The sequence below is a fragment of the Salvelinus alpinus genome, chromosome 21 (genome assembly GCF_045679555.1).
Source record: "Salvelinus alpinus chromosome 21, SLU_Salpinus.1, whole genome shotgun sequence".
Classification (NCBI taxonomy): Eukaryota; Metazoa; Chordata; class Actinopteri; order Salmoniformes; family Salmonidae; genus Salvelinus; species Salvelinus alpinus.
In genome coordinates, this window is record NC_092106.1 from 49319637 (window position 1) to 49327809 (window position 8173).

The window sequence follows — 8173 nt, forward strand, 5'->3', positions numbered from 1 at the left end:
TTCTGGTTAAAAGCCCGTCACACGTCAACGCAGGCCTTCAGTAGTCGTGCCTCGGCCTGTTGCTGTTTGGTCGCTGTTCTTTCAGCGACCACCCACCCCCCCTTTACTAACTGAACCACGGTGACGGACTGAAGAATAGAATAAGAGTCTCTTAACAAGGAACTTTGGTTACAAATGGGGACCCAGCCGAGAAGAGATCAACATCCGACGAGCTTCTCCTTCACGTCTCTATGGATTAAAATGACAATTTTAAAAACTAGTGTTGAGGACAAACGTAGACAAAGTCCACTAAGGTAGGAATACTCCAGGGCTGTTTTGTGCAATACCTAACATCAATACGTTCACATAGGCTGTTACATGTAAGGTTCATGTCAGTAGAGTCTAAAACAGGCGTCACACATTAGAAACAGGGTAACTGCCTATGCTACCATAACGACGAGGCTAGCTGTTTGGTCGCTGTCCTTTCAGCACCCTTGCCTGTACATTTACATTGACATTTGAGTCATTTAGTAGACACTCTTATCCAGAGTGGCTTACAGTTAGTGCATGCATCTTAAGATGGCTTGGTGAGACAATCACATATCACATTCAGACTAAGTGTTAATTAATGAAATGCATTTTACGGTGTGGGGAGGCGGGGGGTGAGGGGGGGAGGTGCTGAGGGATTATTGAAGATACTCTTTGAAGAGGTAGGGTTTCAGAAGTTTTCGAAAGATGTTCAGGGATTCTTACGTCCTAGCTTCAGGGGGAAGCTGGTTCCACCGGGTGGAAGGGCCAAGAGACCAGAGATGGAGGAACTGAGTGTTCGGGTTGGGGTGTAGGGTTTAAGCATAGCCTGAACGCAGGAAGGGGCAGTTCCTCTTGCTGTTCCGTAGGTGAGCACCATGGTCTTGTAGTGGATGTGAGCTTCGTCTGGAAGGCCAATGGAGTGACATGGGAGAACTTGGGAAGGTTGAACACAAGACTGGCTGCAGCATTCTGGATGAGTTGCAGAGGTTCGATGGCACAAGTAAGGAGCCCAGCTAACAGCGAGTTGTAATAGTCCAGACGGGAGACGACAAAGGCCCCCTGGATTAGGACCTGATCCACTTCCTGTTTTGAGGTAGGCTTGTACTCTACATGTAGAGCATGGACCTGCAGTAACGAGTCACTGCTTTTGATGTTTACAGAGAATGACGGGGTGTTGTCCATGGTTACACCAAGGTTCTTTACACTCTGGGAGGGCCACACCATGGAGTTGACGGGGTGTTGTCCATGGTTACACCAAGGTTCTTTACACTCTGGGAGGGCCACACCATGGAGTTGACGGGGTGTTGTCCATGGTTACACCAAGGTTCTTTACACTCTGGGAGGGCCACACCATGGAGTTGACGGGGTGTTGTCCATGGTTACACCAAGGTTCTTTACACTCTGGGAGGGCCACACCATGGAGTTGACGGGGTGTTGTCCATGGTTACACCAAGGTTCTTTACACTCTGGGAGGGCCACACCATGGAGTTGACGGGGTGTTGTCCATGGTTACACCAAGGTTCTTTACACTCTGGGAGGGCCACACCATGGAGTTGACGGGGTGTTGTCCATGGTTACACCAAGGTTCTTTACACTCTGGGAGGGCCACACCATGGAGTTGACGGGGTGTTGTCCATGGTTACACCAAGGTTCTTTACACTCTGGGAGGGCCACACCATGGAGTTGACGGGGTGTTGTCCATGGTTACACCAAGGTTCTTTACACTCTGGGAGGGCCACACCATGGAGTTGACGGGGTGTTGTCCATGGTTACACCAAGGTTCTTTACACTCTGGGAGGGCCACACCATGGAGTTGACGGGGTGTTGTCCATGGTTACACCAAGGTTCTTTACACTCTGGGAGGGCCACACCATGGAGTTGTCAACAGTGACGGAGAGGTCTTGGAGCGGGCGGGCTTTGACTGGGAGGAAGAGCAGCTATGTCTTCTTGAGGTTGAGCTTGAGATGGTAGGCCAACATCCAAGCGTAGATATCTCCCAAGCGCGCAGAGATACCGTTGCCACCTGGGTGTCAGAAGGAAAAAAGTAGTTGAGTGTCATCATCACAGCAACGATAGGATAGACCATGTGAGGATATGATGGAGCCGAGTGACTTGGTGTATAGAGAGAAGAGGAGAAATAAAAGAAAGAAGGGATACCGGACTGTAGTTTGATGTCAGAGCAGTTGAGTGTTGGTTTCTTGAGGAGGGGAGCAACTAGAGGGACATTTTGAAGTCAGAAGGTACACAGCCAGTGGTCAGGGATGAGTTGATGAGGAATGGGAGAAGGTTTCCAGAGATGGTCTGGAGAAGGGAGGAGGCGATGGGGTCGAGCGGTCAGGTTATCGGGCGACCGGAACTCACTAGTTGCAGGATTTCATCTGGAGAGAGTGGGGAGAAAGAGGTCAAGGGGTAGTTCTGCATCTGTGTGGGTCCAGTGGACTCAATAGGCTGAGTGAATGAGGAGCGGATGTGGTCAACCTTCTTTTCAAAGTCAACGACAAAGTCTTCCGCAGAGAGGGAGGAGAGGAAGATTAAGGAGGGAGGAGAAGGTGGACAATAGTTTCCTATGGTTAGAGGCAGAAGCTTGAAATTTAGAGTGATAGAAAGTGGCTTTAATAACAATGGATTCAGTACTAACCGAAACAAGGACTGTAGCCTACTAACTGAGAAAGAACTGTAGAATATTACAACATGTTAGTAACTCTAAGAGTCCTAACACGTTACAGACAAGGTAACGAGTAGCTGTTTGGTTGATGTCATTTCAGCACCACTGCTACATTGTAAAAATAGAAAGACTCAAAACACAATGATTGTGTAATGAAAGCATGAAAATTAGTGCACTTAACCTGAGATTTGGTGTTTTGGAGGGTGTTTGAATGTAAACTCAATGTACATGTTATGATTGAAAATAAAATATTTTTTAAAACAGAATAGAAGTACTCTGAAATACCGAGAGAGGTTCTTCAATCTGAATATTGATGATTTTTTTAAGAGAGTACTGTGTCAGTGCATGTAAAAGACAGCATCAAAACAACAACAAAAATGCAGACTGACTCTCCTACAATCAAATGGTTAAGACGTGTAAATTATTTATAGCCTAAATATTGATGATGAGTTGCCTGTGAAGACTATTGTTTGTGGAATTCGAGCTACATTTTTTCAATGGTTTATTTAGACAGATTAGAAACAGCATGAGACGGAGAAGGAGTGATCGGCTATGAAAAGCCAACTGACATTTACTCCTGAGGTGCTGACCTGTTGCACCCTCGACAACCACTGTGATTATTATCATTTGACCCTGCTGGTCATCTATGAACATTTGAACATCTTGGCCATGTACTGTTATAATCTCCACCCGACACAGCCAGAAGAGGACTGGCCACCCCTCATAGCCTGGTTCCTCTCTAGGTTTCTTCCTAGGTTCTGGCCTTTATAGGGAGTTATTCCTAGCCACCGTGCTTCTACATCTGCATTGCTTGCTGTTTGGGGGTTTTAGGCTGGGTTTCTGTACAGCACTTTGAGATATCAGATGATGTAAGAAGGGCTTTATAAATACATTTGATTTCGATTTGATTTGAAAGTGGGACCTACGGAAGCGGAAATTGAACCACTGACTTCTGGTGCAGGAAGCTGGTACATTTAATTGGAATTGCATTGGACATTTTACACACTTAATTACATTTACATTTAAGTCATTTAGCAGACGCTCTTATCCAGAGCGACTTACAAATTGGTGCATTCACCTTATGATATCCAGTGGAACAACCACTTTACAATAGTGCATCTAACTCTTTTAAGGGGGGGGGGGTTAGAAGGATTACTTTATCCTATCCTAGGTATTCCTTAAAGAGGTGGGGTTTCAGGTGTCTCCGGAAGGTGGTGATTGACTCCGCTGACCTGGCGTCGTGAGGGAGTTTGTTCCACCATTGGGGTGCCAGAGCAGCGAACAGTTTTGACTGGGCTGAGCGGGAACTGTACTTCCTCAGAGGTAGGGAGGCGAGCAGGCCAGAGGTGGATGAACGCAGTGCCCTTGTTTGGGTGTAGGGCCTGATCAGAGCCTGAAGGTACGGAGGTGCCGTTCCCCTCACAGCTCCGTAGGCAAGCACCATGGTCTTGTAGCGGATGCGAGCTTCAACTGGAAGCCAGTGGAGAGAGCGGAGGAGCGGGGTGACGTGAGAGAACTTGGGAAAGTTGAACACCAGACGGGCTGCGGCGTTCTGGATGAGTTGTAGGGGTTTAATGGCACAGGCAGGGAGCCCAGCCAACAGCGAGTTGCAGTAATCCAGACGGGAGATGACAAGTGCCTGGATTAGGACCTGCGCCGCTTCCTGCGTGAGGCAGGGTCGTACTCTGCGAATGTTGTAGAGCATGAACCTACAGGAACGGGTCACCGCCTTGATGTTAGTTGAGAACGACAGGGTGTTGTCCAGGATCACGCCAAGGTTCTTAGCACTCTGGGAGGAGGACACAATGGAGTTGTCAACCGTGATGGCGAGATCATGGAACGGGCAGTCCTTCCCCGGGAGGAAGAGCAGCTCCGTCTTGCCGAGGTTCAGCTTGAGGTGGTGATCCGTCATCCACACTGATATGTCTGCCAGACATGCAGAGATGCGATTCACCACCTGGTTATCAGAGGGGGGAAAGGAGAAGATTAATTGTGTGTCGTCTGCATAGCAATGATAGGAGAGACCATGTGAGGATATGACAGAGCCAAGTGACTTGGTGTATAGCGAGAATAGGAGAGGGCCTAGAACAGAGCCCTGGGGGACACCAGTGGTGAGAGCACGTGGTGCGGAGACAGATTCTCGCCACGCCACCTGGTAGGAGCGACCTGTCAGGTAGGACGCAATCCAAGCGTGGGCCGCGCCGGAGATGCCCAGCTCGGAGAGGGTGGAGAGGAGGATCTGATGGTTCACAGTATCAAAGGCAGCCGATAGGTCTAGAAGGATGAGAGCAGAGGAGAGAGAGTTAGCTTTAGCAGTGCGGAGCGCCTCCGTGACACAGAGAAGAGCAGTCTCAGTTGAATGACTAGTCTTGAAACCTGACTGATTTGGATCAAGAAGGTCATTCTGAGAGAGATAGCAGGAGAGCTGGCCAAGGACGGCACGTTCAAGAGTTTTGGAGAGAAAAGAAAGAAGGGATACTGGTCTGTAGTTGTTGACATCGGAGGGATCGAGTGTAGGTTTTTTCAGAAGGGGTGCAACTCTCGCTCTCTTGAAGACGGAAGGGACGTAGCCAGCGGTCAAGGATGAGTTGATGAGCGAGGTGAGGTAAGGGAGAAGGTCTCCGGAAATGGTCTGGAGAAGAGAGGAGGGGATAGGGTCAAGCGGGCAGGTTGTTGGGCGGCCGGCCGTCACAAGACGCTTAATCACATAGCCACAATGTAAAAACAAATTCTGGGGTGAAAAACTAATACAGTACATGTACAGTTGAAGTAGGAAGTTTAAATACACCTCAGCCAAATACATTTAAAGTCAGTTTTTCACAATTCCTGATATTTAATCAGAGGAAAAATCCCTGTCTTAGGCCAGTTAGGATCACCACTTTATTTTAAGAATGTGAAATGTCAGAATAATAGTAGAGATAATTATTTATTTCAGCTTTTATTTCTTTCATCAGATTCCCAGTGGGTCAGAAGTTTACATACACTCAATTAGTATTTGGTAGCATTGCCTTAAAATTGTTTAACTTGGGACAAACATTTCGGATAGCCTTCCACAAGCTTCTTACAATAAGTTGAATTTGAATTTTGGCCCATTCCTCCTGACAGAGCTGGTGTAACTGAGTCAGGTTTGTAGGCCTTCTTGCTGCATACACTTTTTCAGTTCTGCCCACACATTTTCTATAGGATTGAGGTCAGAGCTTTGTGATGGCCACTCCAATACCTTGACGTTGTTGTCCTTAAGCCATTTTGCCAAAACTTTGGAAGTATGCTTGGGGTCGTTGTCCATTTGGAAGACCCATTTGCGACCGAGCTTTAACTTCCTGACTGATGTCTTGAGATGTTGCTTCAATATATCCACATAATTTTCTTACCTCATGAAGCCATCTATTTTGTGAAGTGCACCAGTCCCTCCTGCAGCAAGCACCACCACAACATGATGCTGCCACCCCTGTGCTTCACGGTTGGGATGGTGTTCTTCGGCTTGTAAGCCTCCCCCTTTTCCCTCCAAACATAATGATGGTCATTATGGCCAAACAGTTCTATTTTTGTTTCATCAGACCAGAGGACATTTCTCCAAAAAGTACGATCTTTGTCCCCATGTGCAGTTGCAAACCATAGTCTGGCTTTTTTTATGGCGGTTTTGGAGCAGTGGCTTCTTCCTTGCTGAGCGGCCTTTCAGGTTATGTCGATATAGGACTTGTTTTACTGTGAATATAGATACTTTTCTACCTGTTTCCTCCAGCATCTTCACAAGGTCCTTTGCTGTTGTTCTGGGATTGATTTGCACTTTTCACACCAAAATACGTTCATCTCTAGGAGACAGAACGCGTCTCCTTCCTGAGCGGTATGACAGCTGATCTTGGCTGATTTCTTTTGATTTTCCCATGATGTCAAGCAAAGAGGCACTGAGTTTGAAGGTAGGCCTTGAAATACATCCACAGGTACACCTCCAATTGACTCAAATTATGTCAATTAGCCTATCAGAAGCTTCTAAAGCCATGACATCATTTTCTGGAATTTTCTAAGCTGTTTAAAGGCACAGTCAACTTAGTGTATGTAAACGTCTGACCCACTGGAATTATGATACAGTGAATTATAAGTGAAATAATCTGTCTGTAAACAATTGTTGGAAAAATTCCTTGCATCATGCACAAAGTAGATGTCCTAACCGACTTGCCAAAACTATAGTTTGTTAACAAGAAATTTGTGGAGCGGTTGAAAAACTAGTTTTAATGACTCCAACCTAAGTGTATGTGTCACGTTCTGACCTTTATTTCCTTTGTTTTGTCTTTATTTAGTATGGTCAGGGCGTGAATTGGGGTGGGCAGTCTATGTTTGTATTTCTATGTTTTCCTATTTCTGTGTTTGGCCTGATATGGTTCTCAATCAGAGGCAGGTGTTTTGTGTTGTAAACTTCTGACTTCAACTGTACTTAATAAAAATGAATATTTTCAATGATTTGTTAATAAAACATTTAAGAATAAATCCAATATAATATGTTGCTCAAAATGTGTCTTCTATCATGATACCCAAAGCCAGAGAAAACTGATTTATTGAACTCATTGGAAGTCTGATTTCTAAACTCCTTGCACTTCCTATTTTGACGTGTCTCTGTTTTTAGAGGATTATGGGTCATATAAATATATATTTTTCTATCATTATTTTACACAATGTTGTATGTGCATGGTCGAAGCAAGAAAAGTGCACTTCTTTATTAGTATTAAGTAGCTTGTTATGCCACGAGTTGTAATGATGAACGGATATCAAAGCCATCAGACAAAATTAAGTTCAACGACGAGACGACCCGTTCACCACATTTCGAACTGTTAATGCTAGAGACAAATACAGTATCCTGCCATACTTGTTGTAAAACCTCTAGTCACTGTCGGTGGTTGGAGCACTGTGCTCAACAATGCCTTCTAAAAATGGTGAAACTGGCAAATGATCAGATACATAAACCAATGTTAACCCTTAGAATACTCCCTAAGGAGCGATCTAATTCTTCACTAGACAGGAGGGTGAAACACCATCATAGTGTTTATAAGCTACAGAGAGAGAGAGAACGTCACCAAACGAGAAGGTATCTAATTCTGTACTAAACAGAACACGAAACCCCATCATAGTGTTTAGAAGCTATATACAGAGAGAGAGAACGTCACCAAACGAGAAGGTATCTAACTCTTCACTAGACAGGTGGGTGAAACCCCATCATAGTGTTTATAAGCTACAGAGAGAGAGAGAGAACGTCACCAAACGAGAAGGTATCTTACTCTTCACTAGACAGGTGGGTGAAACACCATCATAGTGTTTAGAAGCTACAGAGAGAGAGAAAACGTCACCAAACGAGAAGGTATCGAACTCTTCACTAGACAGGAGGTGAAACACCATCATAGTGTTTATAAGCTACAGAGAGAGAGAGAAAACGTCACCAAACGAGAAGGTATCGAACTCTTCACTAGACAGGAGGTGAAACACCATCATAGTGTTTATAAGCTACAG